General features: G+C 35.1%; 1 long non-coding RNA gene across 1 annotated transcript; it reads left to right on the top strand.

Moving 5' to 3' along the window:
• Positions 1-4,848: 4,848 nt before the first annotated feature.
• On the top strand, positions 4,849-7,443 carry LOC127834752 (uncharacterized). The gene is made up of 3 exons (XR_008028109.1): positions 4,849-4,906; positions 6,399-6,518; positions 7,318-7,443. It is a non-coding gene; the product is annotated as an uncharacterized LOC127834752 (long non-coding RNA).
• Positions 7,444-8,681: the final 1,238 nt, after the last annotated feature.

Below are 8,681 nucleotides of genomic sequence, written 5' to 3'. Positions count from 1 at the left end.
ACCGTTTGAATTGAGGAACAAAGGATTAAGTGTTAGCTGATCAAAGACGATTTACTTGAATTTTCTCATAATGTGAAGAAAGGCAATAATAATATTTCGTTTTCTATAGCTCGATACCGCAATTTTTTTTTAATGTTGAAATACAGATGTTTTATTGTTTAATTTATCAATGGTTTCAAAATATCAACATGTTATTACGCAAAATCATTTTAGTGTTCAAACAGTGTTTACGTAACTGTGATCTGTGAGTGATATAAAATAGAACTTCGAATACAAACTTTTGTGCAATTTTATGTTTTAACATGCCTGGATTGCACCCATTATATCTGCCCCGTCTCAATCAAGAAAGCGATACCAATTTACGTGTTTGTGTGTTTCGAACTTTATGAGGTCTTTTCCGACCGGTGGTAGTTGCGAGAACCAAAAGTGGGTCCCAGCACACCGACCCAAATAACTAACTATGCATACGATACCTATAGCTGAAAATTCCAGAAATTAGATTTATTTTCACTGTTGTCAAGGTTGGTTTGGTATTGTGATGTCGCAATAAACATGCTATCAAACCGAGCTCACAAAATTGTCGTGAATCAAACCCTGGACGCTGATGTTCGTAACGAGTAGACGGGAGCTTACATGATAGCACATATTTACTAAAAATATCTTATACTTTATGCAGGTTTCCAAAACTGCCTCCGAAAACCGTGCCATAATGGTGGCACGTGCGTAGAAACAGCGACTGGCTACCGGTGTGAGTGTGCGCCCAATTGGACTGGACAAGATTGTTCCTTCGGTATGGATAGCTTAGCGATTGACGGGTATTTGTTTGTGACATATTTAGTCATTAAAATGTCATGGTACCGAACTCAATCGGGATTGGTGAGCGGCCCGGTCAGCTCACTCGGCAGAGGGTTAGAGTTACAGACTGGTCGCACACTTTTTACCATCCGGCGACATAGGGTCCAGTTGTTTTAATTAGTTTCACACTGTCGGCTTTTAGTTAACACTGATTTTCTGATGAATTAACATTTTCATAACAATGTTTATACCCGGAAAGAAATACAATTTCGTCTCCAAACTTTTTAAAGGATATTTAAAACACGGTCATTTTTTTTCTAAAGAAGCCATGGACTTCATTGTTTCATGTAGATGTCCGTCCAAAACGTTACTTTGTTAAGTGAGTGCACCCTTTTTGTCAAGGCTAGTCAAAGTCAATGTTAATATATCAAACAGCCATTTGTTATTGATTGATACGCCGTGAGTCATTGACCATGCTTTTTATGGTTTATCAATCTCATAGCAGATTACTCATAGTTTTTAAATATGTCTTTACAAATAATTCTTTGGAATGGCATTAACCCATTTATGCCTAGCGTCTAGAAAGTAGGCCTTGGCAAACAGCGTAGACCCAGATGAGACGCCACATGATGTGGCGTCTCATCAGGGTCTGCGCTGTTTGCTTAAAGGAATTTCTGTAAAAAATATTCTAAATATAGAAATAAATATTAAATTGATCCAATTTAGAAGAATGGGAGAGTCCAATAGGAATAAATGGGTTAATAATATTACTCACAATAAATATTCGCTTTTCGACGGTTCAATTACGACCAGAGATCTATAAATATAAATTGTATTTATACATCTTTTTTTCGGAATTATAGTATTAAAAAGTTTCTATGATAGGCTTTTTGTTTGCCGATCACTACATTTTAGAAGATTATTTCTATATAATTCTTTCAGTTAAAGATCCATGTTTCAATAGCCCATGTCAGAACTGGCGGGGAATGTACTGGTGCCACGGCAAAGCTCTGCATTTGTCCGGATGGGTGGCTGGGACAATTCTGTGAGATAGGTATGTATTTACAGAAAAACATATTGCTTTTAATAGGAACTAACTATTCCACTCAGATTGTTGTCAATTAATTTGAAATAAATGTTTATAGTTTTATTATCATTAAATTAACATTGTATAACTAAATACAACTATGGCAGTTTAATTTGAATATATTTTAAAAAGTCGGATTTGACATGCAAAAATGCGTGTTCGACAGTTTAACAACTCAAACAATCCCTTTGGTAATACACTTCTATGTTTATGTAATGCAAGTTTGGTGAAAATTTATTGCAATAAATGTAATACACTGAATTGATAAACACATGACCGAGCAGTCTATTGGTTCCTATCGGCGACCTACATTTTTACATGATGTTAATATATTGCTTTAGATCGCAACGAATGCCAGGACGTCCCTTCTGTCTGCTTGTTCAACGGGATATGCTCCAATACGATAGGTGGCTTCACATGTACGTGCCCAGCTGGTCGCACCGGAGAAACGTGCAACATTGGTAATGACAGATATTTATGCCATGAATCATGTCAATAATAAACAAAAATAATAATGCAAACATTTATTGTATTCATTCATTAGACGGACATTCAGATACCTATGTGGGAGGAAGTAAAAACTTTATATTTAGACATCGTTTGACTCCGTTTGAAATTCAACAAAGTTTAATATTCACAGCACTGTTTCCATGTAATACAATAACTTGAACAAAAAAATAATTTATCTAGAATCGGTGTGTTTGTATTTTTTTTCATATAACATCAGACGTTGGTATCATGTAGAAAACAAATTAAATTTTGACAATAAAAATTACTTAGGAAGCTATTTAAATAGTAATATTTGTTCCTTTCCGAAGGTGTCAATGAATGTGAGACCATGCCATGCCGACCTGGCTCGGAGTGTCTGGATACAGACCTTTCCTATAGATGCATCTGTGAGTCAGGCTGGACAGGACTGACCTGCAGAGAAGGTATGGTGTAGTCCAAAGAGCATAGTAGGCATGGATTGATATACCTCAATTAATGTATTGTGTAGTCCAAAGAGCATAGTATGCATGGAATGGTATACCTCAATTAAGGTATTGTGAAGTCCAAAGAGCATAGTAGACGTGGATTAGTAAAACTGAATATATTGTTCATTTAAACAAGCAAAGTAGGAATGGAATGGTCTTTAATGAAGTTATTATGTAGTCCAAAAGAGCATAGCAGACATGTAATGGTATACCTCAATGGATGCTGTGTGTAGTTCAAAGAGCATAATAGGCATGGAGTTGTATACCTATATGCAGATATTGTGTAGTTAAAAGTAGCATAGTGAGCATGAGATGGTTTACCTCAACTATTGTCTAGATTTAACCCATTCATGCCTAGCGTCCTGAAAAAAAGGACATTGCAAACAGCGTAGAACCAGATGAGACGCCGCATGATGCGGCGTCTCATCTGGGTCTACGCTGTTTGCTTAAAGGAATTGTAGTAAGTAATATTCTAAATATAGAAATAAATATACTAGACATCCCTAATTTTGGAAATAAATTGATCCAATTTACAAGGATGGGAGAGTCCACTGGGCATAAATGGGTTAAGAGCAGAGTGTGTATGGAAGTGCATACTTAAATTAAGTTATTGTGTAGCCTAAATAGCATAGTAGGTATGGAATGGTATACCTCAATTAAGGTATTGTGTAGCCTAAATAGCATAGTAGGTATGGAATGGTATACCTCAATTAAGTTATTGTGTAGCCTAAATAGCATAGTAGGTATGGAATGGTATACCTCAATTAAGGTATTGTGTAGCCTAAATAGCATAGAAGTTATGGAATGGTATACCTCAATTAAGGTATTGTGTAGCCTAAATAGCATAGTAGGTGTGGAATGGTATACATGAATGGAGTGATTTCTAGCACAGTGGTTATATAATTATATACCTGAATGAAGCTGTTGTATAGTATAAGCAGCCCAGTAGTTATTGAATGGTATACTTCAATGATGGATGGGCGTAGTCCAAAAGGCAACTTATGCATAAGGGCAAAGTAGCTTTAAAACGGTTTACCTCAATACGGCTAAGGTGTAGTCCAAAAAGCATAGAAGGCACGAAATGGTTTTTGCATTTTCATAAACTGACTTAAAAATGTCTTAAGTAAAGACCAAGATGATTTAAAAACACAAGGAATTCGTTTTTTATAAATGTATATTAAGTGTTGAACAGTTATCAGAATATAAATACTGACATAAATATTAGTGTGCGGATTTAATTAATTTATAATATATGTCTGCCTAATGTGCACACAAAATGCTTATAATAAAATGACGCCATTTCATGAGTGATCGAGTCTTGCGTCGTAGGTTTTCCAATCCATTTCCTTAAATGATTTTAGACTGAGAAAAAAAAAACATTCTAACACTGAAACAACGCTCCACTGTAGAAAACAGATGAGGCATGATGATTTATGTGCATTCTAGACAGAGGTGTGAATAAAGTTTGTAAGTATATGTTTCTAGATATCAACGAGTGTGACATGGGTGTGTGCGCAAACGGAGGATCGTGTACTAATTTACCTGGTGACTTCACATGCGTCTGTACGCCGGAGTGGTTTGGAAAAACATGCACTATCAGTAAGTGTGAGGTTACTAATTCATTACTAATTCGTATTGTCAACAATTACAACAAACACAACAATCGGGTTATAAGCGACATAGAAGTAAATACTCCACGTGATAAGTGAACAACATTTGTTTATGATAACTCACATTGTCTTAAAACATGCTTCCTTATAACCACTGCTCTGGTCTTAGACGAATAAAGCTTCGATTTCGTTAAACTAAATTGTTCTGATTAATTTATTTTAAGTAATTTTAAACTAATATTTCACTTTTTAAAACGAAACAAAATATAGGACATACAAATATTGTCTTATTAAAAACAGATACATACATACATATGTTCCAGATGCCAACTTGTGTTTGGGTGTGAACCCTTGCGCTAATGGCGGAACCTGTCTGGACACGACGACAGGGATCAAATGCCTCTGCCCCAAAGAATGGACAGGCAGTAACTGCGATGTTGGTAAGATTAAATATTTTGTAACGTTTTTTTTCCCAGCATATTGCAGCTCTCACACTCCTGTAATACAACAGGAGCTAAATCCATGCATATAGCTAAATATGTACTAACGTGTACAAAATATTTTAAAAGTGATAGCCAAAATATGATAACAACAAATATAAAGACCAGGGGTCATGTATTGTATTGGTAATATTAACCCATTTATGCCTAGCGTCTAGAATAAAAGTCTTGTCAAACAGCGTAGACCCAAATGAGACGCCGCATGATGCGGCGTCTCATCAGGGTCTGCGCTGTTTGCTTAAAGGAATTTCTGTAAGAAATATTCTAAATATAGAAATACATATACTTGACATCCCTTATTTTGGAAAGAAATTGGGAGGATCGGAGAGTCCACTAGGCATAAATGGGTTAATCACTTTTCTTCAATCAGGTTTTGGCTGGAAAATAAGAAAATGCAATTATAGATCGAAAACCATAGCTACTAGTGTTCCATAATTTATATAAATATAATATAGCTAATATGCACGACGAATTACTGGCATACGAAACAAAATATTCGGTCGAACTATACTATCAATTATAAATTGCATTGTACGTGACATTTAATAGAACTGTTTAAAGCTGTGTAACCTCCCATGTTAAACCTATATGTACGCATCAACATGTTCTTCTGAACTCTCATATCATTTTTGTAATGATATTTATCCCACTTTTACAGCGAGTTCGGTAGCTTAAAGCCCCGTTAATTAAATTTCTGATATAAACCACGGCACAAAATGACGTCATTTACTGAATTAACAGTGGGATAACTAGAATAATAGAATAGGGTTGATTATAGATTAGGTTTATCATCCTCGGCACGAAAACAAAAAAGCACTCGCCAATGCTCGTGCTTTTGGATTTCTAAGCCTCGCATGATAAACCTGATCTATAATCAACACTAACCTATTATTCTCTATGTAATATAACGGGTTCCTAAGTCTTACAACTTACAACGATGCGTTTAAGGGATTTAACTCTACTGTTATCTGTTGTATTTTTTATCCTAAATTTGTATGAATTTGTATAAACATTATAGACAGTATCCTAGTTCACGATTGCAACAAGGAGCTTAACTCTTATATACCAGCACGTCACCCTACAGGTGGAGACGCAATCACGTCTCCCATACAAGTAGTAAAGACAACAATTTTACAATAAACATAAACATCATAATACATAATACACAAGTGAATAATTATAGAGCGCCCACAAAATATTAGTATAAACTTTTTTATTCAATTTACTTAAGGGAAATACAAATTAAGACAATTTTAAATTAAACGCAATAATTTAAATAAAGAGGAAAACCAGCCCCCCCCCCCCCCCCCCCCCCCTCTTCTACAGATATAACACGTGGCATACAATAGACAAGTTTTAAGCTTTGAACATTAATCTATCATGTTAACTTAATTTAACCTATAAATTAAACCTATGTGTACGTTCTATTTAGACGTTGACGAGTGCGCAGTGAACACAGATGTGTGCAACGGCCATGGCAAATGCCAGAACAGACAGCCCGGTTTCCAATGCACGTGCGACCCCAGTTGGGAAGGGGACCGATGCCAATTTGGTAATAAGGAATTGTTGTAGTAGAAATAAATAGCCGCGTTCTAAGCAAAGCTAATACATAAATAAACCTTTTAAAGAAAAAGTCTGGCACGATCCTGGATAAGTCTATAAGACTCGCGGTCCAGTACTTAGTCTCATCCTTGCTTTATAAATTGTCTTTATTATATACCTTTCGGGTTTTTTCGACCAAAAATACATTCTGTATTTTACATTCAGATAGTATAAACAGTATTCCTTACTATCTTGATTACTTAATATACAAACACAAACGTTCGACCGGATTCTGCAAGCATTTTCAATCCGCAATACGTATTTGTGTTCTCTACATATACTAGAAGTCTCTTTACACAACATACCGATACAAGTTCTCAGAATGCCACAATAGCAGTGTACTTCATCAGGGTGCATGGTCAACGTGGTTCACAGGGGCTCTACACAAGTGCTGAGCAGAATGTACACACTTTATTTTTGCAAATAGATCAAGTTATTGAAATACATTTGCAAAAATCTTTCGTGCAGAAAAGACAGTTTTTCTTGCAGTTTGTTCCGATATCTTAATATTTAAGAATGAATCTTTGAATACGTCCGAAATCGGTGTCTACATTCCACGTTGCGTGCAGCATGGCCATGTACATGAATGCTGCACACATTAAATTTTCGTTTTAAAAAGATATTTGAAAAAGCACCAGTTACCAATGTGCTTACATTCATTAACGTTTAATTGTGAACCACACAAAGTTACGTGATTCTGCAAAGGTATTCCGAACTTAGGACACAACGAAGTATGATCCCCGTTTCAGATCACGATGAATGTCTGGATAATTTACTGGGGCAGCTGTGCTTCAATGGTGGCGTATGCACGAACACTTACGGCTCGTACGTTTGCAGATGTAGCCAGTTCTGGACAGGCAAGGATTGCTTACAGGGTGCGTTCATGATTTGGTTGTTCCTGTTAAGAATACAAGGGTTTTATGTCAATAAGTGCTACTAAGCTACTTACTAACTGTACACACGTTTCTATTCTCACAATGCGCGTTTGTAAAACTGTGTGTTGACTGGTTTTAGATTGTAACTAACGAACGAGAGTACATTTAAACAGTCTCCAGTATGTATTTGACAAATCTTTTATTACGTTTACGTCGCAGTGACTTCATATTGACATTTAAAACAATTTTGTACTTAAAACCGGATAGTTCTTAAATTCGGAAAACATAACAAATATAGTCTGTATTATGGATACATGTTTTTGTCCTGTATTGGTTGATTCACATGTTGGTCCCGCAAAATATGTGCTATTTCAACATAATCTACCGTGTTTTGTTTGACTTACAAGTACTATTGTTTTAATTAGAAATCGGTACATATTATTAGAGAATTTCCAAATATTTTAAAATAGTACATGCAATAATCAAATATTACTTGGAAAATGTTGGATACAAATACCACGAAAAATACTTAAAAAAAGACACATATATTAAAAGAAGTAACAAGATGTAGTTTTCTGTTTATTTGTACTCATATTTCCTTAATTACATCTATTGAAATTGTCAGGATTTAGGTTCTCTACTATTAAGAAACGCGTTACATGGCTTTGTTAAACACGTCGTTCATGTTCTTTTAGTGAGCAATATAACTCAAATATTTTTTAATGCTTAAAATAAAGCTTAAACCGTAATCTTGTATTGTTGTGTTTAGTTTGTTTAATGCAGTTAAAATTTAAAAATATGGAGAAATTAGGAAAAAAACGTTATCCGAATTGAGGTATTTTGCCTTTGTTGTTCCGTTGTTATGTTGTTGTTTTTTAAATACAGTATATGATAAGCGAAAAAGATTGCATGAATGACATTATGTATCGCACAAAAGCTGCACAAGTATAGAACATTAAACATTCAAACTTTTAACGTAATCGATTGCGTTATAAGATGACGTATATGTCGTTGTGGTACACGTATAATTATTCGTGGTCACGTTACTTTAGTTAAATACAAATTGATTAATCAGAAATGCATAGAAACGTGAATTAAGCGTAATGATATTCATGCGTTTATGATACCCCAAATAAATAAAATACAACATCGATATCAAAGATATACACCGACAGCTGAATGAAGATTCAGCCCATAAGAGCGGGGTTCGTAGCTGTTTAAATGTTTATAGAAACACT

Source organism: Dreissena polymorpha, chromosome 6, assembly GCF_020536995.1.
Source record: "Dreissena polymorpha isolate Duluth1 chromosome 6, UMN_Dpol_1.0, whole genome shotgun sequence".
NCBI classification, from domain to species: domain Eukaryota; kingdom Metazoa; phylum Mollusca; class Bivalvia; order Myida; family Dreissenidae; genus Dreissena; species Dreissena polymorpha.
Note: the sequence above shows the minus strand (reverse complement) of the source record. Positions and strands in the feature narration are given on the sequence as shown.